Source organism: Neovison vison, chromosome 11 (genome assembly GCF_020171115.1).
Source record: "Neovison vison isolate M4711 chromosome 11, ASM_NN_V1, whole genome shotgun sequence".
Lineage (NCBI taxonomy): Eukaryota > Metazoa > Chordata > Mammalia > Carnivora > Mustelidae > Neogale > Neogale vison.
The window spans coordinates 216316298-216342081 of NC_058101.1; the positions used below are offsets into that span (position 1 = coordinate 216316298).

At 43.7% G+C, this 25784-nt stretch overlaps 1 long non-coding RNA gene across 1 annotated transcript; it reads left to right on the top strand.

Annotated features, from left to right (window-relative positions):
* Window positions 1-8955: 8955 nt before the first annotated feature.
* Window positions 8956-21772, top strand: LOC122889218. Its single transcript, XR_006380851.1, has 4 exons — window positions 8956-9005; window positions 19684-19705; window positions 21424-21512; window positions 21736-21772. It is a non-coding gene; the product is annotated as an uncharacterized LOC122889218 (long non-coding RNA).
* Window positions 21773-25784: the final 4012 nt, after the last annotated feature.

Here is a 25784-nt window from a genome sequence, read left to right on the forward strand (position 1 = left end):
AAGATACTGCTGCAGCAGGAGATGATTAGTGCCTCTTTGACCATAGTGCCACATTTGAACCCTCAGCTACTGCTTACGTGACACTCACGTGCATTCCTCATATGGCATAGGTTTCTCCTGTGCTTTTGTCAATGCTGTAGAAATTCCAAGACTCGTAAATGCTCTTTTGGTAAACGGCAGCTACTTGAGGAAGTTGTCAGCACTAACTCAGTTCAGTAGAACTTCAGGTAATAGTGGATCCCTAAATGACATGTGCTGCAGTCCTTTGGCTCTCATTTTCTCTTTGGCTCTTTCAGGAGGGCCTTTTTGTGGGTGGCGTCTTTGTCCCCATGGTTCCCTCCTTCCTTTTTAGGTAAGGAGGGTTTTGTTTTTGTTTTTCGGTTTTAAGGATTTATTTATCCTTTTAAGGATATTTGTTTATTTGAGAGTCTCCATCGGGGGCATGGCAAGGGTAGAGGGAGAGAGTAAAAATGTCAAGTACACTCTGCACTGAGCCAGGAGCCAGACTGAAGGCTCCATCCCAGGACCCTGAGATCACGAAGTGAGCCAGAGTTGGGAGTAGGATGCTTAACCCTCTGAGCCCTGAAAATGGGCTGAGAATATGTAGTATAACACTGCTGACTGTACTGTTTGTCACTTTACTCATTCAGAAAATTACACAATTCCTCAAAAGAACATGGCATGCCATCATTAAAATCAGTAGTCCCAGGCAGGAGAGAGATTGTGAATGACTCCCCCCCACACACAGGGCACTGGTGTCTGGACAGGGTCTGATGGAGCACGTGTAATTAAGCCTTTGGTCTCTGTGTTGTCATGTGTGGATTCAGCTTTCCAGGGTATGCATTGCTGTCTTTATTTTGTCAGCACAGTTTTCTCCTGCCTCAGGAGCCTGGGAAGGGGCTTCAGCCTGGGGTATGGGCAGGAGGCCAGAACTTTAGGAGAGGCTGCTCTAAAGCTCCTGGTGGCAGAAGAGCAGAAGGGAGCAGGGGAACTGGGGCCAAAAGAAAGAGGCCCGCTGGCTCCCAGGGCACTCCAAGCCTGGAGGCATAGCAAGCAGCACTGGCAGTTGCAAGCCTCAGTGTGGGGAACTGCTTCCCTGGGAATGGCTCCTGGACTGGGTGCCCGCTACAGCCCCTTAAGGCAGACTTGCAGGGTCCGGAGCCCATCGACACTTGCCGGAATCACACGCTCCACCACGCTGGGCCACTAGGTCACCAGCAGGCCCGTGCACCCCCAAGGAGCACCCACTCCCTGTCATGCACTCAGTGGAGGCAGCGCAGGTGGGAGCTGGTCTCAGGAGACTGGCAGATGTGGAGGCTCAAGGAGCGGCGGTGGAGGCGGTGGCAGTGGTGGAGGGTGCTCGAGGCCCAGTGGCCTAGGTATGGCTGAGGTCCTGGTCTGTGAAGGGAGAGGGACGGACCACGAGGACTCCACCTATGGTGTTACTCCTCCAAGCAGCGCTGGTTTTGGCTTTTAGGGGGTGGGCGGGGTACAGCCCATCTTTGACCATGGGCCACAAGAAGAGCCTGACTAAGTACCTACATGGAGCGGAGGGGATGGAATGGGAGGAGGGGCTGGGGGCAGGCAGGGACTGGCAACGGCTGGACTTTGGGGCCACCTGGGGTGTGGGGAGGCAGGCACTGCTAAGATGGAGTTCCCGGGGCTGGAGGATATCCTGGCGCTGGGAATGTATCTCTCCCGCTAGGGATCGGGATTGGGGCTGTTCCCACTGCTGCAGTCTTCGGAGCTCCTTCTCAGGGGCCCTCCGTGGCTGGATGGCTCAGTCAGTTAAGCATCTGCCTTTAACTGGCATCCTGATCTCAGGGTCCTGAGACTGAGCCCTGCATCCTCCCTGCTCAGCGAGGAGGCTGCCTCTCACTCTCCCTCTGTGCCTGCCCACAACTTGTGCTCACTGTCTCTCAAATAATAAAATCTTTCTAAGAAAGTAAATATAAAGTTTATTTAGCATAATGTTGAGAAAAACAAGTTCAATCTTTAAGAAAAAATTATGATAGTGATAGGTATAAGTTTAAAGTGATAGGTATCAGTTTAAACTAGCTTTGTATGTTGGAACTCGATGAATCTTGGCATCCATGCCCTGAGGAATGAAGCCGTCCTGTCCCCACATCACAGAGAATGACACAGAGGTTTGGAGAGGTGAAGTAATTTTCCAGGCAAAGAGTAGAAATTGGAAAAATGGAAACTGGTCCTCTTCTCTCGGCTCTCAACTGGCAACTTGTTTTTTCCATTTCCTTAATAAATATATACTTTTTAGACTATCAACCAGTGCTACATTCTGTCCCTCCAGGATTCTCCCCAGGCCCCTAGCCATCAGAGAGGGCTCTGTGGCCTGATTCTCCCTCCCTGTTCCAGGGGCCCCGGGTGACTCCTTCTGTCTATTCAGAAACAAGGACACAGAGCTCTGGGGAGGGACCCTTCATTGGCTGTGGGTGTGCACCTCTGCTTGGCTTTCCCACGCCCTGCTGGAAGGTGAAGTCAGGGTCAGAGGTTGAGTGGTGGCTGGGGAAGGTGGAGGAGGCCAAGGGCATCCCAGCCTGGTGATTCCACTTACCTGCCAGACCATTCTTCCCAGGTCCATCCAGCATCCCATTGATCTGCTGCTACTTCTGTTGCTGGTGCTGCTTTGCTTCCAGATCCCTGACAGCACCAGCAGGAGTGTAGGAGGGATATGCCCTGTGGGGACCCAGGAATCTTGTAAGATGCCTCCAGCCCTTTCCACAGGTGCCCAATCCCCCATTCCTTCCAGGGTGCCCCAGAGCTCAGTTCACCAGTCTTGTATAATCCCTCAGTTGATCACCTTTCCCCTGGTCCAGGAATCTCTCAGTCTTGCCAGGGGCCCAGAGCTCTCCCCACAGTTCATGGGGTCCTCCTGCCATTGGAGCCAGAATGCTGATGTGGGCAAAGGGTAGGGCACAGCATGCCTGAAACAGGAGGGACATGTGGTTGTAACCTGGGCTGCCATTAACAGGAGTGAGACATGAGGCACTGGATCTCCAAAGACCCTGAGCCCATGGAGGTGATGATGCCACTGTCTGTGTGTTCTCAACATGTGACTTTTTCTTGTCCTCCACACAGTTATGGACACGGGCATGGACACTCCCGGCCCACTGAAGGAAATGAGCACCGGGCCAAACAACAGGTAAGCAGGACAGCTGGATCTCACACTCTAGGCTCCCAGCTTGTCTCCAGGGGCTACAAAGGGTTTCACAGATGGGAGGCTGACAAAACTCCATGACTGATCTCACCTGTTGGAGGCCCCCAAACTCTGTTCCCTGCTTTTTCCCTGCTCCCAATTCCAGTTCTAGTCAAGGTGACTCTGGCCATCTTCCATGGAAGTCCCTGGCCCCCCTTACAGGTTGGACCTCTCTCCTGTTCACTTTTGGACTAGTCTGACTCCACCCCTTCCGTAGCAGGTCTCCTTCTACAAGCAGGGCAGCCCAACTCTGGGGCTCTTGAGGTGGACAGCGGCATCTAAGCAGAATTGAATACTTTGTTTTGCTATCCTTGTTTTGTTGTTGGCTTGTTTCTTATGGTTTCTGTATGTGTATGTTTAAGGTATTGTTGTAACTGAGGGTGGCAGGAGTGGAAGTGGGTGGGAAGGATGGGGTGGGTGGGGAATGGGCATTGGAGAGGGTATGTGCTTTGGTGAGTGCTTGAACTGTGTGAGACTGATGAATCACAGACTACCCCTGAAACAAAAAATACATTATATGTTAATTAGAAAAAACAAGCTGTTGTTCTAATTAAGTGTTCTAATTAAGTTGTTCCTGTTTACAAGAAATTTACACAATAATAAAGTGGTGGTTTGTAGAGCACTGACAATCAGCTGTCTTGGGCCAGAAGGAGTTGAGGAAACATTTGAGAGTCTTAGGGAGACACAGTTTAGGAAGTTCAGCTCAAGACAGGCCCCAGGAGAGAGGATAACAAGGGTTTTGTCTAGTCTGCTGGGTCCCTGGCCCTGCCCACCTGCTTGGCTATCCCCACCCAGCACAGATGGAGCTGCCAGCTCTCTGGGTGTTGTCCTGGATCCGCCAGGGTAGAAGCTGGTTAAAGTCTTCTCTTAAAAGGCTCTCATTCCTGGAGGTCCCAGAAGATGACATTAGAGTCTGAATGGATTGTTTCCCTGTAAAGTCTCCTCATGTAAAGCCAAAGCTAGTGGGTAGGAGGGTCACAAAGATTAGTGACAGATCTACTCTGTCAGAAGTGTTCCAATGTCTCAGCCAATTGGGGATGATTTTGAGACCATTAAGTCTTCTTAGGCTAATACTGGAGGATATTCCAGCCCAGAAGACATATTTGATTTCAATTGTATCATCCTCATATCATTCAGTTCCAGTGTTGCTCTTTTCCTTTTCTCTTTCTTTTTTACTTAAGATTTTATTTACTTATTTGACAGAGAGAGAGAGAGAGGGAGAGATCACAAGTTGGCAGAGAGCCAGGCAGAGAGGCAGGCAGAGAATGAGGGGCAAGCAGGCTCCCTGCTGAGCACAGAGCCTTATGTGGGGCTTGATCCCAGGACCTGATCATGACCTGAGCCACCAGGAGCCCCTCTTTTTTCTATTTCTTTACTCCTGTTCCATTGATAGAGGTACTTCTCAATTTCTAAACATATGGGAATTTCTAGTTCACTTTTTATCAGTGATTTCTAGCACATTATATTGCCACAAGATGCTCTGTAGTTGCCTGAATTAATGCATCTGAAACAAAATTGAAATTTCCCTTATGGCTAAAGTTAATTGGGCGCACTTTTGTAATGGTCTCCTATGTGCCTAAAATCAGTGGATGTGGATGTGGACAGATGTATGGAGACAGCTATGGGATTCAGATGGTTTGCCATTAAGATCTACATCTTGTGGACGTTCTGTCTGCGTTGAGTTGCTGAGAGAGGGCTCGAACCTCCTACTCTGGTTGTGTACTTGCTTGTTGTTGCAGTTTGGTTCTCCTTTGCTTTCTACATTGTTCACCCAGTGGCTCTCAGACGGGAGTTTGGAAGGGAAGGAGAGAGCGCCCAGAAGAGGGATCAGGGACCTGGGTTGGAGGGAGCAAACAAGAAGTATGGCCCAAGATCCAGAGAGGACCTGTCATTGGGATGGCCCGTGTTGGGGTATCAGATGGGAAGGGGCTTTGTACAAATGAGGTCCCCTGTGGCATCCATGTTGAGCTACTAGGGGCAAAGGCAGCGGATTGGTGGAGAGATTAGAATGTTTCTAGGTTGCTAAGGAAACATTCAAACCCGGGAAGGCTTGGTGGAGGATGGATTCTCCACACCAACTGCTCCTGAGAGTTCACTTTACCTGCTAATGTGTCCTGCTGACCTTGTCCTTTACTAACCTGCTGACCTCCTAACCTTTCTGAACTGTGCTATTTCCCCTCGAGTACTTTATCTGACACTGACACTGTCCCTGACCCCTTCTTCTCCTGACCAACACCTTCCCCATTCTACCCTCTATTTCTTCCCTATTCCCATTCTTAATTACCACCCAGCCCCTCCCCACCCCTTCTGAACACCCCCAGCCCACCCTCCCCGCCCCCCAAACATCTTCACTTCCTCCCTGGGCCCACAGTGCCCATTAAAAGGACCATGACATGATGGTGCAAAGGCTGCTCTTCTGGCTTGTCTTGTTCCAGTGTCCCAGTTCCCCAAATCCAAATGTGAGTAAATGTGACACTTCACTCTTGTCTTCCTTCTTCTCCTTCTTCCCCTTCTCCTTCTCCTCCTCCTCCTCCTCCTCCTCCTCCTCCTTCTTCTTCTTCTTCTTCTTCTTCTTCTTTTCTTCTTCTTCTTCTTCTTTTTATATTATTTATTTGAGGAATAGAGAGAAAGGGCTCATGTGTAGGGGGCAGAGCAGAGAGGGTGGGAAAGAGAAAATCCCAAACCAGCTGTGCAGTGAGCACAGATCCCAAAGTGGGCCTCAACCTCAGGACCATGAGATCATGACTTGATCACTTATCTGACCAAGACTTTGTCACTTATCTGACTGAGCTACTTGGGTGCCCATGAGCTGCTAGTGGTGTCTTTCTTCCAACTGGGTTATTTAACCAGAGCTTTTTCATGGGGTTCTTGATGGTAACTTCAGAAGAACGAGAGTTCTTCCTGACAACTGGGCACCACAGGGCAGGCTTCAGGGTCAACCTGAAGGGATTGTGGCCACAGCCATTTCCCTCATGTTTTGGGTCCTGTCTGTGCTGCTTGGTCCAAGAAGCACAGCTATGGTAGGATGGAAGCCTGAAGGCTCCAAGTTTATAGTGTCAAGAGGAAGGAATTGTGAACATAGGATAAGCCATTGAGCTCTTTGTCCTAAATAGGGGGCTTGTGTGATATATACATTATATCCCTTTAAAATTGTCTTTGAAAACGTCAGGAACTCTAATTTAGTAGGAGCTAGGGGTGTCAGATTATCCCCTGGAATCCCGGTGAAGATCCTAATGCAAGCCTGGTAAATTCAGGGTCCAGCTTCTGTTTAGTTTGTTTTTGTGTCAGCGCATTGTTTATATTTGTAAAGTTTGACATCCCTGGGTATCTTAAGCATTGGTGTTGGGACTTGAGTGTTAAGAAGTGAAATGTCCTTTTTGCTCTGCTTCTTGGTTGGTTGACTTTTAGCAATTTCTGAATCAGCACTTTCCTTCTGTTCTTGGAGGCTGTCCCCAGGGACTGTGTGTCCCACCAGGTCCATGGAGACCTGAGAATCCCAGAAGACACTAATAGACCACAACCTGCTGGGATTTATGTCACGGGAAAATCACTAGGAGAGATGTGATCAGGAAGTGAATGAGTTGTTGTCCTTTCTTTGACCAAGTATGTGCAGAGTGTTGATTTCCCCAAAATAAGAAAGTTCTGGATGTCCTTAGGATTGTCCAAATATAAAGAAATACGTGGTTTCCAGCATTAATATTTCACTCTGTCATGAAAAAGTAAACCCTGTACCCGAGGAGAAAGACAGAGTCAGCCAACAGTTAGGGAACACCCCTGGAAATAAGTAGACCTCTTTAGATCCGCTCGCACCAGATTATGAAAGAGGGATCCGGAAGTGTCAGTAGTCAAGAAAGATGCTTGTATTGAGGCAGACCCATCCCACATGAAGACCTCTAGTCAAAGGAGACTTCATTCTGTTTCATTTGAGTCTTCAGAAGAGGGAATTTCTTGGTCGTCTGGATTGGAATCATTCCCCTCTACCTGGGCTGCATCTCATGGATCAGTTCACCTTTCTCACCCTTCATGAGGACTCTTGCCTAAATGAACTGGTCCTGTATTTCCCACCTCCACCTGCTCATGGCCACTGTTGGAGGACTGAGGGTTTTTGACCCTGCTGGCTGTCCTCTAGTTAAGACTCAGCTACTGGTATCAGCATCCAGACAGCTGCCAGATGTACTGAGTGCCCACAGCTGGGCATGTTTTACATTCCTGACAAGACAGCCTCTGTCTTTTGTGCATTTGATCCCCATGACCAACCATTGTGCTGACAGCTACTGCTCTCTTCCACACAGTGGCTATTCAAAGACAATGTACGTTTCCCACCAACACACATTTTCCTGACCTTAGGTGTGAGGGCTGAAGAGGAAAATGTTTTAGATTTCAGGAGCTCCTTTCTAGAGAGTTGGGTTTGCACAAAATTCAAGCTTGGTGTGAATTAGTATGAATTGCATTGTTAGTGTCTTTTCTCCTGAAATACTTCTAAATGTAGTTTTTGTAAAATGATGTGTTCCTAGCCTTGGTGTTCATATCCAGGAATTTTGTATTCTTAGAATTCACAGGCACCTGGGTAGTTCTGGCAGTTAAGTGTCTGCCTTAGGCTTGGGTCATGATCCCAGGGTCCTGGGATTGAGCCCTGGTTGGGCTCCCTGCTCAGCTGGCACTCAGTTACTCAGTCTCCCTCTGCCCTTCCCCCTCTCTCTTTCAAATAAATAAATACATTTGTTAATATTTTCCCTCTTTAGAAAGTTAAATTTTAAGTTGCTCTTGCATGATTCATTTACAGTACCAAGAAATAGGCACATGAATTGCTTCCATTGGCTTTTTGGAGATACTAAACCTCACAGATATCCTTAGAACATACATGATCACCTGATTATCTACTTCAGAAATCTGACATCTGGGTTTGTGATTCAGAATCAGAGTGAACATTGAAAGAAAACATCAATGTTTTCAGAAACTAATCAGTAACTCTGATTTATTTTTATTGAGCAATAATCACATGTCATATTAATGAGCAGCCTCCTGTCTCTCTCACTTGTGTCCTGATCTATAAACATGTGTCCATATAATGTGCTCATTTGTACCTCTAGTACAAATTCTATTCATGCTTTCTCTCATTCGTCCATAAATTTTGGGTGTAGTTTTGGAAATGGTCCAAAGGAGTTTTTCCAGGTCCTTCATGGATGTACAATACAAGTCACTGATTCCTTACCTATTCTAAGTTTACATTGACTTACCTTGTTTATTTTATGTTGGCTTATAAATTCTCAAGTTCTGTTAGCTATAGAAAAAACAATCGCAATGTGCTTGTAGATAAAAATCTCTTAAGCTTTGTCTATTAGATTTTGCCTGCAGCTTTAGTGTGTTATAATGTATATATGATCACAACATCTTTTCAAAGAATACTTTTTGTTGATATTAGACATAGGTAAGCAACAAGGAAACCATCATCATGGTATGTTGATAAACATACTCATCACTGCCAAAAGTTTGCCCCAGCTCCTTGGAAATGCCTCTGTGCTCCTTCTCCTCCAGGAGGAGGTAGTTGAGAGGTATGCTTACCTCCTGGAGGCTGATTGAGGGTTTGTAAAGTTGTTTTTTGTGACAGATACACAGTAAATGTCTTTGAGATTCCTCATTGTCTCAAATGGTATTTAAGCTTGTCCTTTCCTTGCCTGACCATTTCCATCTTGGCCCTCATGGGATTGAAGTTCTGTGGAAGCTTCTCATTTTAACTGCTTTCTTGGGAACTTGTGCCTTTCTCATTTACCTCTGGAGAACCATCCTCGCTGTAAGTATATTAATGTACCTTCTGTACTTTCATTCATAAGTAAGCAAAAACTGTTATAGTCCCTGGACATTTTTATGTCCATTCAGTACTACAAATTTCCCTCTAATATGTCAATTTTGATTATCACCTAGATTGATGTAGTTTTAAATTTTTATTGAAGTGCCTTCTTGATCCTTATGTTCTTTTTTTTTAAGTTCAAGCATAATTGTCAAACAGTGTAATGTGAGTTTCAGGTGTACAACATGACTCCGCAATTCTGTACATTTCTCAGTGCTCAGCAGAAGAAGTGCACTCTTCTTTCCCTTCACCTCCTTCACCCATCCCTCCACCCACCTGCCCTTCCACCCATGTCTTCCTTAGAAGTGGGCTGTTGAATCTCTCTCTCTCTCCGGTCATTTCTCCAGCTATCTTTCTGTTCTCGATCTCTAGTTTGAGTCTTCTGTGGTCGGAGAGCATAGTTCCTGTGATTTCGATTCCTTTGGTGGTTCCTATGTGTTGTATTGCCCCAAATATGGGCTCTCTCAGTGACAGTTCATGTGAGCTTGAGCAGAATTTCTATACCTCATTGTTGAATGAAGTATTCTGCCGATGTGTGTGGATGCGGTGGATGGGTGATGCTGGTCAGTTCACCTGTGTTCTCATGGAACTCCTGCATTTCCGGATCTGTCAATGAGGGATAAGAGGATTTTGAATTCTCCAGCTGTAGGAATGGATTCATCTGTTCCCACCTGCAATATTTTCAGTTTCTGCTTCATGTGCTCTCATACTCTGTTGTTGATGCATGCACATTAGAAATTGTTGTGTCTTTTTGGAGAATTGACCCCTTCATCTTTGAAATAATGCTCGTCATTATTCCTGACGGGTTTCCTTACTCTGTGGTGTGTTTTGAAGGATCATTTCACTGGCCACAGGTTTCTAGCTCGATGTTCCTTTAAACAGTATAAACACTTCATCCTTCTTGATGGCATGGTTTCTGAAAAGAAGTGAGATGTCGTTCTTATCCTTTTTCTCTGGAGTAAGGTGTTACTGCTCACCTCTCCCTTTCCCACACTCACTCTCAATCCCTGCTCCAGATTTCCAGAACAATTTCTTTGTCTTTAATGATCTGTAGCTGAATATTCTAAATTAGGAAACATTGGTGTTTTTGGTTCATTGTTTGTGTTTGTGTTTTGGTATTTATCCTGCTTTCAATGTTTTGATTTTCCTGGTTCTTGATTAGGTAACTCCATTAATTTCGGACAATCCTCTGTCATTTTTGCTTCAAATAGCTCTCCGTCCACTCTCCTATAGGAATAGGTATTCCTGTTATGTGTGTGTTACACATTTTGTAATGACCTATCAGTCTTGGGTTTTCTGTGTTGTCTGTGTAATTTTTGTCTTTGTGTTTCTTTTTTGGAAGTTTCTTTACTGTCAATGATTCTTTCCTCTGGTTTATTTTGAGTCTCTTCATGAAGCCAGCGCAAGCACTCTTGATTTTTATAATGGTGTTGTTGTCTTTCTAGACAACATGATACAATCTTAGAGTTTCCTATCTCTGCCCACATTTACCATTTCTTCTTCCTCTTGTGCACTTTTCCCTTAGGCCCAGTATCATACATCAAAGAGATTTTAAAGTCCAGCCTGCTCTCCCCATCACGTCTGCCACAGGAAGTGTGATTCTCGTGCTTGCTGTGATGGTTTTTACCTACAGCATGCCTTGTAGGGTTGTGTTGAAAGCTAGATACCGTGTCCTTCTGAAGGAAGGGAGGTAAGTGGGAGTTAGGGTGAGGTTTTCTGCTCCTCTGGCTCGGGGTTAGACTGAGGTCCTCGCCAGTGAGACAGGGAGGAGATGGCACTGGAGTTGAGTATTTCCCTCACCTCTGTGGCTTAGTCTTTGGGAAACCGCCAGTTAGACTCTGGAGACATAGTTTCATTTGAGGGCAGACCTTTGTAAAAAGAAAGAACTCTTTTGAGTTTATTTCTCCGTGGGACTATTCCCCCTCTCCCTTACAATGGAGAATACTTCCCTTCAAGGAAAAAGAAAAATATTATATATTTGGTGTAGCCATCGACCTTTCCACTTCCCCTGCCCATGGGGTTGGTAACATGGGCCACAGGAGCTCAGAGATTCCTAATCAACATGTGAAATTAAAGGAATAACCATGGCTTTCTGATTTCTCTCCCCTGATGCACTCTCCCCAACAACATAGTATGACTGGTTTATTGATAGCATGGTGCTATTCCAATAACCTGGCAAGATTTGGGGGTTGGCCCCAGCCTCTCATTATCCTGTAAAACTTTTAAAACAGGAAATATGTTAATGGTGTCAAAATGAGGTCTTGCCTAGATGTTATTGAGCTATAATAACATGAGGGTGACTCAAATCTGAATTGCCTCGCTCCCCTTTTTGGAAACATAAGCTGTCATTTCTGTCATGGCTTATGCTTCATCTCATCACGGGCCACTCTTTATCTCATCCGATGGCTTTTACTTCTTTTGGATGACACTGCATTTAAACAATCTGGAAAACTTCATTCACCTGATGTGCCATAACTGTGTGTGAATTCAGCAAACAGCCAACTCTTTGTAAGGTTTCAGGATAGCTTTGTAGAGAAGGAAAGAGGTGGCATATCCTTGACACAGCCTTTGCTCCCTTGCCTGCCTGCCTGCCTTCTTTCCTCCTTCCTTCCATTTTCTTTCTTTCAGTATTTTAAAATAGTCCCAGATTCTGTACTTCAGTGCAGATACTGGGTTGCAAAAATGTGAGGGAAATATACTAAGTGAAATAAGTCCAGTGGAGAAAGTCAATTATCCTTTGGTTTCACTTATTTGTGGAACATAGGAATAGCATAGGCAATATTTGGAGAAGGAAGGGAAAAATGAATCGGGGGGGGGAAGAGTCAGAGGGGGAGATGAACCATGAGAGACTCTGGACTCTGGAGAGCAAACTGAGGGTATTAGAGGAGAGAGGTATGAGGAGCCTGGTGATGGGTAGTAAGGAGGGTACCTATTTCATGGAGCACTGGGTGTTATACGCAATCAGTGTATCCTGGAACACTACATCAAAAACTAATGACAGGAGGGACAAGATGGCACAGGGGAGTAGGAGGAGGCACCTTTCAACCTTTACTCTAAAGTGAGCTGATTACCTACCAAAGAACTCTGATCACCCATGAAATCAGCCTGAGATCAGAATTTTACACATCTGGATCTCTACAGAGGCAGAAGACTTTTTACCTGCCAATAGGCAGGTAAAGCGGAGTGGGAAAGGCGGACTGATACTGCAAGATAAACAAAAGGTGGAGGGTGCCACCAGAGCTGACCAGTTGGAAAGTAATACCCTAATACGAGCGAGTGTGCCCTGTGTCTGTGGACCAGCATTAACTTGGAGACTGGTTGAAAACACTCCAAAAGAGCAAAGGAATGTGGCGGGTAAATTGTGGGAATCGGGGCAGCTAGGGACAGGGGCTTAAGTTCCCAGTCCCAAGACAGCCTCCCCTGCCTCTGAGCCAGAGAGAGTGTGACAAGGAAACCAGATCTTGGTCCCAGAGCCTCCATCACACCTGAGATTGCATGGGTTCTGGCTCCTGTGAGGGGATGGGAGCCACGCAGGACGGCAGAACGTGCGAGCCCTGCTACAGCACCTGTAATGCACGCATCCCTCATCCTCCCCTGAGAGAGGTACAAAGGCCCAGCCAGCGCTCTTTGATACCCGCCATTGTTTCAGAGCCTAACACAAGCACCCCATACTCTCCCACGAGAGAGGTGCGCGAAGGCCCAGCCTGGTGCTTTCGGACCTGCGCCCGTTCTCAGAGCCTGAGACGCGCACGCGACCCACAGCCTCCCCCCAAAGTGGTGCACGCAACCCAGGTGCTCTTAGACCCAGAAAGACTAGGCACTCCCAGCCTGGGCCAGCGGGCAAAATCTCAGAGTATGATCGCTGCTTAGAACCTCTCTGGCGGTCTGGAGATCCCAGACAGCCGCTGCTGCCATGCTTTTGGGTACAAGCAGAAGATCCTGCATCCCCAGGGACCACGACTCAGAACCTACTCTGCCAGCAGCCAAGGAGAAATTTATATGGGCTCCGCAACACCCACAGAAGAACAGACTGAGGCTTCTCTCTGAGAGGGAAGTCAGGGTACAGTTTGCTTTCCTCTAAACCTACAAAAACCATCAAAAGAGGTCAAGGCGAGAGGCGGGGGGGGGTAAGGTGAACAAACATAAAAACGTCCAGAGAACAAAAGCCTGAAAAAAACCAGTTTCCTCAGAGCCCACCCCCTAGAGGGGGACTGGAAGACTTAACTCAGGGAACATTACTGACTGAAAACCAACGTGGCAGGCACCTCTCCCAGAAAACCAACCAGGAAAAAAAAAAAAAAAACAAAAGACTACAAGAGAACCACCACCACTACTTCATAGGAAAACTTTTATTTTTAATTTGTTCCCACTATTCTGGCTCATGTCTTGTATATAGATAATTGTTTAACTTATTTACCATCACAGTGAGTTGTCCAGCACATCAAATTCCATAATAAACTTCCATCCTGAACTTTTTGATGCATACACCTGTGTTTCTCTTTTGCACTTCTATTTTTTGAATTTTAAAAAATTTTAGTTTAGTTTAGTTTATTCCTTTTTTATTTTTATTTTCTAATATTCATATAGAGTTAAAATTCAAAGTAATCCCCATTCCCCTATCAATACTACCCCTATAGGTAAACCAATTTTTAATCCCCCTTTATCCTAGGAAAGTTGAGTCCTTTAACAAAGATATCAAGATACATCCAGGAAGGATGAAAACAACCTTCCTCAGCCACACTGAGAATTTATAACCACTCTCCCAACTTTTTCTTCCACCAGTATTTCTGTGTTTTTGTGTTAGTCCTGATAGTATATAAATCTTACACTTGGGGTTCTTTTCAACGAGGTTCTTCCTGTATTTGCATATATTTATATATTTTTCTCTTGTTATATTCTTTTATTAGTCTTTTTCTTTGTCTGTTTTCGTTTGTATACCTCATAAATCTTACCTTGGGGTGCATTTGGGCTGAACCTTCTCTTTCATCTTCCCTTTCTTTCCTGTCTCTCTCTCTCTCTCTCTTATTTTTTTTCTTTTTCTTGTCTTTTTTCTCTCATTTGGGTGGGGAATCCTGATTGATCAGAAGTGTTCCAGAATGCACCCTGACGGCACCACGGTCGATACATGCAGCTACATCTGTTCAGTCATCTCTCACCAAAATGACTAGGAGCAAGAAACCCAATAGAAGAAAAATACAGAGGATGGACCTTCCACAACAGAGCTAAAGGCTATCAACATAGACAATATGTCGAAAAGATAATTCAGGCTAACATTTATCCAGGCAATAGCTAGGTTGGAGAAAGCCATGGATGACCAAACGGAATTGATTAGGTAGGGCCGAGCTGAAAGCGACCAGACAGGATGTTCACAATGTTAGGGCAGAGTTAAAAGTTACCAGGGCTAATGTTCACAATGCTCTCAATGAGTTCCAATCAAATCTAAATTCTCTCAAACCTAGGGTAACTGAGACAGAAGATGGAATAGGTGATCTGGAGGACAAACAGATAGAGAGAAAGATCAAGAGGAAGCCTGGAACAAACAGCTTAGAAACGACAAAAACAGAATCAAGGAAATAAAGGATGCCAGGAAACGTTCCAACGTCAGAATTATTGGAATCCCTGAAGGGGAGGAGAAAGAAAGAAGTCTAGAAGATATAGTGGAACAAGTCCTTCATGAAAATTTCCCAATCTAGCGAATGGAACCAGCATTCATATACTAGAGGCCAGATGTTCTCCGCCCAAGATTGTAGATTCCAGAAAAACATCAAGACACCTGATAGTCAAATTGAGGAATCATAATTGTAGGTATAATCTCTTGAAAACCTCTAGCACAAAGAGGCTCCTTACTTACAGAGGAAAGCCCATGAGAATAGTTTTAGACCTGTCCACAGAGACCTGGCAAGTCAGAAGGGGCTGGCAGGATATTCAGGGCACTAAATGAGAATAACATGCAGCCAAGAATACTTTATCCAGCAAGACTGACATTCAAAATGGATGTAGAGATAAAGAGATTCCAAGACCGGCAAGGCTTAAAAGATTATGCAACCACCAAGCCAACGCTGCAGGAAATCTTAAGGGGGGAGTTCTGTAAAAGAGGAAAAATCCTAAGAATAGTATTGAACAGAAATATAGAGACAATCTACAGGAAGGAAGACTTAAAAGGTAGCACGATGTCAATAAAAACGTATCTATCAATATCACTCTCAATGAAAATGGCCTAAATGCTCCCATAAAATGGCAAAGTGTTGCAGATTAGATAAAATGACAGGACCCATCCATATGTTGCCTACAAGAGACCCATTCTGAACCTAAAGATACACCTAGACTGAAAGTGAAGGGATGGAGAACATCTTTCATGCCAATGGACCTCAAAAAAAGGCTGGGGTAGCAATTCTCATATCAGATAAATGAGATTTTAAACTAAAGACTGTAGTCTGAGATACATAAGGACTCTACATAATCCTTAAAGGGACTATCCACCAAGATGATCTAACAATTGTAAATATCTATGCCCCCAATATGGGAGCAGACAATTACACAAGAAAACTGTTAATCAAGGTAAAGAGTCATATTGATATGTATACATTAATAGTAGATCTTAACACGCCTCTCTCAGAAATAGACAGATCATCGAAGCAGAAAATCAGTAAAGAAACAAGAGCATTGAATGACACATTGGAACAGAAGGACCTCATAGAAACATACAGAACATTCCACCCTAAAACAACAGAATACTCATTCTTCTCAAGTGCACACGAAATCTTCTCAAGAATAAACCACATACTGGGTCACAAATCAGGACTCAACCGATACCTAAAGACTGAGATGATTCCCAGCATATTATCAGATCACAATGCTTTGAAACTGGAGCTCAATCACAAGGAAAAGTTCCGTAGTAACTCAAGCACCCGGAAGCTAAAGACCACCTTGCTTAAGAATGCTTGGACCAACCAGGAGATCAAAGAAGAACTGAAACAATTCTTGGAAATGAATGAGAATGAAAACACTTCGGTCCAAAACCTATGGGATACAGCAAAGGCCGTCCTAAGGGGGAAATACATAGCCACCCAAGTCTCCATCAAAAAAATGGAAAACTCCAGAACACATCAGCTGTCTCTACACCTTAAAGAACAGGAGAATCAAAAAAAAAAAAAAAAAAGAACTGGAGAATCAACAACAAATCAAACCAACTCCACACATAAGAAGGGAAATCATCAAGATTAGAGCTTAGATCAATGAGGTAGAAACCAGAGATACAATAGAACGTATAAATGAAACTAGAAGCTGGTTTTGGGAAGAATCAATAAGATCGATAAGCCATTGGCCACACTAATCCAAAAGAAAAGAGTGAAAGCCCAAATTCATAAAATTATGAATGAAAAGGGAGAGATCACAATGACACCAAGGAAGTATAAACAATCATCTGAGGTTATTATCAACAGTTTATATGCCAATAAGCTTAGCAACCTAGATGAAATGGATGCATTCCTGGAAAACTATAAACTCCCAAAATTGAAACCAGGAAGAATTCGACAACCGGAATAGACTGATGTCTAGTAACGAGATTGAAGCAGTGATCAAAAATCTCCGAAAAACAAGAGTCCAGGTCCTGACGGATTCCCAGGGGATTCTTCCAAACTTTCAAAGAAGAAATAACACCTATTCTCCTGAAACTGTTTCAAAAAATTGAAGCAGAAGGAAAACTTCTAGATTCTTTCTATGAAGCTAGCATTACCGTGATTCACAAACCAGGCAAAGACGCTACCAAAAAGGAGAATTTCAGACCAATATCACTGATTAATATGGATGCTAAGATTCTCAACAAGATCTTAGCAAATAGGATCCAATAGCACATTAAAAATATTATCCACCATGACCAGGTGGGATTCATCCCTGGGCTACAAGGATGGTTCAACATTCGCAAATCAATCAATGTGATACAACAAATTAGTATGAGAAGAGAAAAGAACCACACATGGTCCTCTCAATTGATGCAGAAAAAGCAGTTGACAAAATCCAGCATCCGTTCCATTAAAATGCTTCAAAGTATAGGGATAGCGGGAACATTCCTGAACCTCATCAAATCTATCTATGAAAGACCCACAGCAAATATAATCCTCAATGGGAAAAAGCTTGCAGCCTTCCCATTGAGATCAGGGACACCACAAGGATGCCCACTCTCACCACTCTTGTTCAACATAGTATTAGAAGTCCTAGAAGCAGTAATCAGACAACAAAGAGAAATAAAGGTATCCAAATTGGTAATGAAGAAGTCAAAACTCTCTCTTTGCAGATGACATGATTCTTTATATGGAAAACCGAAAAGACCCCACCCCCAATCTACTAGAACTCATACAGCCATTCAGTAATGTGGCAGGATACAAAGTCAATGTACAGATACCAGTGAATTTCTTATACACTAACAATGAAAATACAGAAAGGGAAATTAGAGAACTGATTCTATCTACAGTAGTACCAAGAACCTTAAGATGCCTGGGAATAAACCTAACCAAAGAGGCAAAGGATCTGAACTCGAGAACTACAGAACACTCATGAAAGAAATTGAAGACACAAAAAGATGGAAGACCATTCCATGCTCTTGGAACGGAAGAATAAACATTGTTAAAATGTCTATACTGCCTAGAGCAATCTATACTTTTAATGCCATTCCAATCAAAATTTTACCATTATTCTTCAAATACCTGGAGTAAATAATCCAAAAAATTATATGGAATCAGAAGAGACCCTGAATCGCTAAGGAAATGTTGAAAAACAAAAATAAAATGCGGGGCATCATGTTACCTGATTTGAAGCTTTACTGCAAAGCTGTGATCACCAAGACAGCATGATACTGGCATAAAAACAGACACATAGACCAGTGGAACAGAGTAGAGAGCCCAGATATGGACCCTCAACTCTATGGGCAAATAATCTTCGACAAAGCAGGAAAAAATATACAGTGGAAAAAAGACAGTCTCTTCAATAAATGGTGCTGGGAAGACTGGACAGCTATATGTAGAAGAATGAAACTTGACCATTCTCTTACACCATACACAAATATAAAGTCAAAATGGATAAAAGATCTCAACATGAGACAGGAATCCATCTGAATCCTAGAAGAGAACATAGGCAGTAATCTCTTTGATATCAGCCACAGCAACTCCTTTCAAGATATGTCACCAAAGGCAAAGGAAACAAAAGCAAAAATAAACTTCTGGGACTTCATCAAAAGCAAAAGCTTCTGCACAGCCAAGGAAACAGTCAATAAAACATAGAGGCAACCCACGGAATGGGAGAAGATATTTGCAAATGACAGTACAGACAAAAGGTTGATATCCAGGATCTACAAAGAACACCTCAAACTCAATAGACACAAAATAGATAATCATATCAAAATATGGGCAGAAGGTATGAACATACACTTCTCCAGTGACTATCAGACACATGAAAAAATGTTCATCATCACTAGCCATCAGGGAGATTCAAATTAAAAACACATTGAGATATCACCTTACACCAGTTAGAATGGCCAAAATTAGCAAGACAAAAACAACATGTGTTGGAGGGGATGTGGAGAAAGGGGAACCCTCTTCCACTGTTGGTAGGAATGCAAGTTGGTGCAGGCTCATTGGAGAACAGTGTGGAGATTCCTCAAGAAATTAAAAATAAAACTTCCCTATGACCCTGCCATTGCAATACTGGGTATTTACCCCAAAGATACAGATGTCGTGAAAAGAAGGGCCATCTGTACCCCAATATTTATAGCAGCAATGGCCATGGTCGCCAAACTGTGGAAAGAACCAAGATGCCCTTCAATGGACGAATGGATAAAGAAGATGTGGTCCATATACACTATGGAGTATTATGCCTCCATCAGAAAGGATGAATACCCAGCTTTTGTAGCAACATGGATGAGACTGGAGGAGATTATGCTGAGTGAAATAAGGCAACAAACAGAGTCAATTATCATATGGTTTCACTTATTGGTGGAGCATGGTGGACATGGGGAGTTAGGAGAAGGAAGTTGGGGAAAATTGGAAGGGGAGGTGAACCATGAGAGACTATGGACTCTGAAAAACAATCTGAGAGGTTTTAAGTCTTGGGGGCTGGAAGGTTGGGGGAACCAGGTGGTGGGTATTAGAGAGGGCACGGATTGCATGGAGCACTGGGTGTGGTACAAAAACAAAGAATACTGTTAGGCTGAAAATAAATAAAAAATAAATTAAAAAAAAAAAGAAAACAAAAACTGATGACAGACTGTGTGGTGACTAACATGAAAAAAGCTAGGGAAATAATGAATTAATGGATATTTTTTCAATGTCTGCATGATCCCTTGTCAAAATTGAATAGGTTGAACATTCATTGAATACTATGTGAATAGAATTTGGGGGCAAAAATAAGTTAAACACACTGCGCTCTTTATCATAAATTTATTGTGAACCATGATGACTTCATCAGAAATTCTAATTATATCTTCCATTTTAATCCTGTGAATTCATGCTGCTAAGCAAAGTGATTGTTTTAATATCTTTGGATTTCAATTGTGGTACTATCTGTACTATAGATTATTACTCATAATATGTTTTGTCATCTAGCTTATCTTTGTTTCTTCCTCTCTTAGATAAAGCCTCGACAATATGAAGGTAAGATTTGGGGCTTCAGTTTTCTTTGCCAAAAATTCTCAGTACCCGTGTTTGATGTGTGTTTAATTTGATGCGGGATAAATATGGTGACTTCTGATGTCTCACTGACTTAAATCTTGAAAATGCTTCTCTTCCCCACGGGGAGTCTTAAGTGACAGTGTGGAGGGAGTTGCCATCTCTATGAGACCAGGAGAAGGAACTCTTTGTGGGACTAGGGAGAATACAAGGTGTAATTTTGCAGAGAGATGTTTAGGAGGCAAGTGATGATGACAGCGTGAGGTCTGGAGAGAGTACTTCACCATGAGCTGGCTCTTGGTGAAATGTCAAGAGGAGAAAACTCTCTGAGTCTAGCAAACCAGCTACACTTAGAGAAGAAGGCAGATATTGCCATGCAGAGCGTGTGTCACAGGAGAGAAGTAAACCATGGTTTTAAGTCTGAAGTGGAGGGGGCCTTTGCTGCCAGGGGAGAATGAATGGAATAGAGCCTGTGCCAGAGGGGATAATGGATAGTGTGTGGGGCTCATGGATTGTGGTGATTCCATGGTGCTGGCTGATGACAGCCTGGGTGGCCACCTGGCACTTAGGAAACCATTGAATGTTGTTGTTCGTTTTTGTGAGTGTGGAAGTGGTACTGGTGAGAAGAGAGGTCTCAGAGCAGGAGAGTGCTCACAGTGGGTCAGGATAAGAGAAGTTTGCACTTTGAGGCAAGAGGAGAGAGTTGTTTTTTTAAGAGATTCTGTTTATTCACTTGATAGAGAGAGAGAGAGAGCACAAGCAGGCAGAGGGGGAGGCAGACAGAGAGGGAGAAGCAGGTCCCTGCTGAGCAGAGAGTTGGATGTGGGATGCGTTCCCAGGACCCGGGCTCCTGATCCCAGCAGAAGGCAGACCCTTAACCAACTGAGCCACCCAGGTGCCCCACGATAAGAAAATGAAGTGGCTCTTAGAGGAGTCTGTGTTCTAGACCTTACAAGTGTTATGCAGCTGCCATCAGTCTCCTCTTGAGTGTTGTTTTCCTTTAAGTGTGGAGGGTAACATTCTCCTGTTGTGATGAAAAAAGCTTGTCTTCTCAGGCTTGTGCATTATCCAGGGCCTCCAAAGACTCTCTGTAACATGGAGTGTGTTTATAGCAGAGATCTTGTCCTCTAGAGCCCCCAGCCTGGGGTCCATGAAAGGCGATCTCTGAGCAGCAGAAAGCCTCTGAAGGCCTGTAAGTTGTCACTCACCTGACATCTTGAGCTTTCCTTGTGTGGAATTCCAAGTAGGACATGGAAGTGGACGTTCCACTGAGCAGGAACAAAGTATAGTATTGCTCATTATGGGTTGTTTGCAGGGACCTGCTTTTGTATCTCAGTCACTGGAGGAGAGAGATGTTAGTTGCTAGGATGCTTGATTTTTCGGTCACATCTCTGGCGATGACATTAGCATATGCAAGGTTTGAATTTTCCAAGAATGGTGCTTACAGGTGGGAGAAAAATGAGAAAGCATTCGATTGTTTTTTTATTTTTATGTTTGAAAAACATTTTAAGTAGGAACCTCACTGATATAGAAAGTCTTAGGTTTCAAATGCTGCTACAACTTGCTTCCTTCAGGCACAATGGGAATCCTAGCAAGTTAGTGACACCCAAGTGTCAGAGAATGTACTCTGGTGCTAATATATTGGGATTATTCAATGTCGCTGTTTTTGATAATTATCTTAAAATTCTTTTTTCTCCTTTCAGTTACTTTAGACCAAATCAAGATGAAGATTAATGATTTTAAAAACGAAAACAGGGATCTTGAAAAAAACATAGCGAGTTGGGAGGAGAAGGTATGTGTGCCCTTTCAAATATTTTCTTGTGATTTCATTTTGGTTACTTACCTTCTGGTAGTTCATTCTATCGATCATATCATGCAACCCAGAAATGGTCCTTGAGTAAGAGAAGCTTCACAAATGTAGAGTACTGCCTCTTTCTTTGTGAAAGGAGTCACAAATATAGGTTTCTTTAACATGCTATTTTGGACTTCTGATTCCTTTTTCATATTTTTTATAGGCCAGGGAAGCAAAGAAGCAAGAAGAAACAAAAAGAGAACATAAGTGTTCCCTTGCAGGAGTACGTATATTAAAAGTAAGACTCCTTTCTTTGCCTGACTTGTGTTTTAACAGCAGAAATAAATGTAATAAAATATTATTATTATTATTATTATTAAAATTATTATTATTTCAAAGATTGATTTGAGAGAAGGAAAGAGTGAGGGGAGGGGGTCTGAAGGAGACAGAGAGAGAATGCCAAGAAGACACCATGCCGAGTGTTTCGCCTGATGCAGGGATCAATCCCATGACCCTGAGATCAGGACTTGAGGCAAACAAAAGCAGGAGTCAGACACTCCACAGACTGGGCTACCCAGGCGCAACCCAGGTGCCCCAAGGAATGAATCACTGTTACTCATTCAATATGTTTTCTTGAAGAACATCCAAAAGGTGGAAGAGATTAATGAAAATTTGAAGGTCTCCCTTCATTGTAAACAGGCTCTCTTACAAGCTCAGAGAGAAAAGAATATCAAGAATGTGATGTGGGAAAAGTTAGGTGTTAGTTGCACTATAATGTGGCTTGGGAGGCTTTTGGTTCATTGGGTGAGGTGAGTGCAGTGTACTCGTGTTCTGTTTACGCAGTAGAGCCTGGGCATCTGGGACCTGCAACTCCTACTGAACCGTGAGCTGTGATTTCACTTAGGACCACCCCGATGAGGTTTGCAATTTCAAGGCCTAGGAAGTATGGCTTATTTCAGAACTGGGTAATCATCACATCATTCAGCACTGCCCTCCAAGTTATGTAGAAAATCCCACAAAATACGTGAGCAGTGAAGGATGATAGCAAGCCCAATTTGTATAGTAAAATATTATTTTATATCAGTTCCTCTAAGAAAGCCATTTGTGCGTTTTTTGACATGAACGAGTTTCTTTACTTTCCCCTTATTCTATTTATGCCTCAAAGGGCTTTCTTTGTTGCCCTCCATGATCCTGTCCTGTTAGGTGCCCTCATATGTCTTTTCTCAAATCTGTCTTAAAGGCCCAAGATGCACTGGCGGATCAAGAGCTGAGAGCCTTGACATAAAAAAACGAAGAACTGAAAGGTACTTTGTTTTGGGGGATGAAATCTCCATATGGTGGCAATGAGTTTGCATCGGGCAGGGAGAGAATGCCTTCCTGCCTTCACGGCCTTGCCCTTCTCCTTTCCCCATTGAAACCAAGGTTTCAGGTCACGGCACAAACACAGAAAAGCAAACTCATCCTTTACAGAAAGGAAAACAATCCTGGAAGACCAGTGTAATGCCCTGAGTTCTCACAAAACAGCTAAAGAAGCAGAATTGAACCTGCTAAAGAAGAAATTGGATATGGTGGTAGAGTTCTCTGAAAACCGAAAACTGACTGCAGAAGAGTAAGCTATTGCTGTGTTGTCATAGATACTGTTGCATGAATTTTCATGGCGGCAAGTATTTGGACCTTCTGGAATTGGATCTTTGCGTACTTTTGCCAAATGCATTCTGTAGAATTGTGCCTTCCCTTCCTATCTTGATTTGTGTAACCTGAATTTTCCTTTCTGTTCCAACGACTTGCCATATGTTGTTGTGTGATTCATTGGGGAAGAAGGGGGAAGGTACCAGCATTAATCACTTTGATACCTGGATCCCCTCTGGGTCAGTCTACATTGTCCCTTTATTTTAACTCTCATCACGTGCTCTGACCACTCCTGCATTAGGTCCATTTCTTGTTCAGTATGAGACTTGGGTCCAGAAAGTGCAGAAAAATGGAATTCTCTTCCTGCAGAAACAGGGAAAGTTTCTTTGTGGAAAGTGCACTGGGGCTCCAGCAATACTGGGTCCCTTTATCTGGTGTACAACTGAGATTATTCGTTGCAGCCCAATACCTTAGAAGACCAGGGTATTTCCTGTCCACCTCATTTTCTGTTTCTTTTCTTTTCTTTTCTTTTCTTTCTTTCTTTCTTTCTTTTTTAAAAGAGATTTTATTTATCTATTTGACAGAGAGAGAGACACCACGAGAGAGAGAACATAAGCAGGGGGAGTGTGAGAGGGAGAAGCAGTCTTCCCGCCGAACAGGGAGTCCAGTGTGGAACTCTATTGCAGGACCCTGGGCTCATGACCTGAACCAAATACTTTTAAGCAGATAGTGACTGAGCCATCCTGGTGTTCCTCCACACGATTTTCTAGGTGTAAGTCTCTTGGATCCCAACCAAAGCCTGCAGTTTCACTAAGTCTCATCTTTGCTAGCTGGATGAGAGCTTCACTTGTTGCATTCCAACCTGTCCCCCAAAGGTTGCTTGTTCATTTACTTTGTATTCACTAGCCTGTTCTAGAATTCACTGATGTGTCCTCGGGAAACTGGCTCCCACTGCCAGGCTGGCTTTCTCCTAGGCTTCCTTCTTCTCCATCTGGTTATCATGTTTCTTCATGTGCTCTTTAGAAATTGGGTGCATTCACTCACAAGTTTTCTCTCTTGTCCAGTGTTTCCTTTTATTTCTCAGGAGGAGATAAGGACGTTGGAGTCCCTCATTCATGTGGAAAAGCAAAACTGTTCCTGTCTACCCTGGAGACTCAGCTTTGTGTTATTCCTTCCCACATCGGGGGTGGGGGCCGCTGTCTCTCACAGGCACTTGGGTTCTGTTCATTGGTAAAGAACCCCTCCCCTCACTCCTTCATTCTCTCAAATCAATCTTTGAAATAATAATAATTTCAATAATAATAATAATTCATTACTTTTATTTCTGCTGTTAGAACACAATTCAGGCAAAGAAAGGAGACTTACTTTTAATTTACATACTTCAGGACCTTCTTGGGGCAGGTCCAATGTCCTGACCACCTTTCTCTCTTCAACACCATATCCCTGAGCCACACACTGACTGCCGCTCCAGAAGACATTTGCTGAAGGATAGTTGAGAGACCAGAAGCAGATGTTCCTGTCCTTCTCTTTCTAGAGCTTTTGTCTGTCCCTAAGTCTTTCTGCATGAGATTCTTGACAAGTGTCCTGTTGAAACCTTGTGAATGAACACCATGAACAAAAGAGTCGAGGGCAGCCCAGCAGACCAACCTTTCTAAGCATCGCTATTTGCTGCATTCACCATCCATGAACTTGGTCTTGGTCAAGAAGGTTGACTTGGGGCGCCTGGGTGGCTCAGTAGGTTAGAGCCTCTGCTTTCGGCTGAGTTCATGGTCCCAGGGTCCTGTGATGGAGCTCTGCATTGGGCTCCCTGCTCAGTGGGCAGCCTGCTTCCCCCACCCCCTGCCTGCCTCTCTGCATACTTGTGATCTCTCTCTGTCAAATAAATAAATAAAATCTTTTTTTTTAAATAAAGGTAGAGTCAATGGAGCTGACAGTTCTACATCTGAACTCTGTTCCACTGAGATAACACCCTGAGTATGTGACAGTTCACATGGATTATTTGAGGACATATTTTTGGCACTAAGATTGGCCTTTTCCTATACCAGGATCTTTCACAAGGGGCCAGGGGTTGTACTTCTAAAGCCTAGAGATGTGTGGGAGTGAGTTTCCATACCAGTGAAGCCATATTCTGGAAGTTCCTTTGGGCTGACTGTGGGGGCACAGCCTTGGTCTGAGGATCAGGGCTCCCCACGGAGACTAATGGTGGGCCCCTATTCATCCTAACGAGTGTAGCTTGTCAGGCTTGGCTTTTCACTTTGAATTGAAATGAGACTTCACCATCTCAAACCAAAGACGTATTCCAAGAGGGCACGGAGTGCAATATTATTTGGTGATATGGTGAATGAATTAAAGTATACAAGTATAAAGTATAAAGTATAAAAAATCTTTATACAAGTATAAAGATTGCAGGGAGCCTGGCCAGCAGCCAGAGTTCAATGTTTCTTCAACCCTAAATGGGGCCTTCATTCATTTTCCTGTTGTGTTGTCAGTCTGTGCTTTTAGCGGGGACATTCCAACATAGGCCATCAAGTGTGCTGGGAGAATAATAAATGGCAAAATTCAGGACCTTGGCTACTGGACAATGTATATATTTCTCCCATCTTAGGAAGCTAGAAGAGACACTGTATGAATTGAATGCAACTA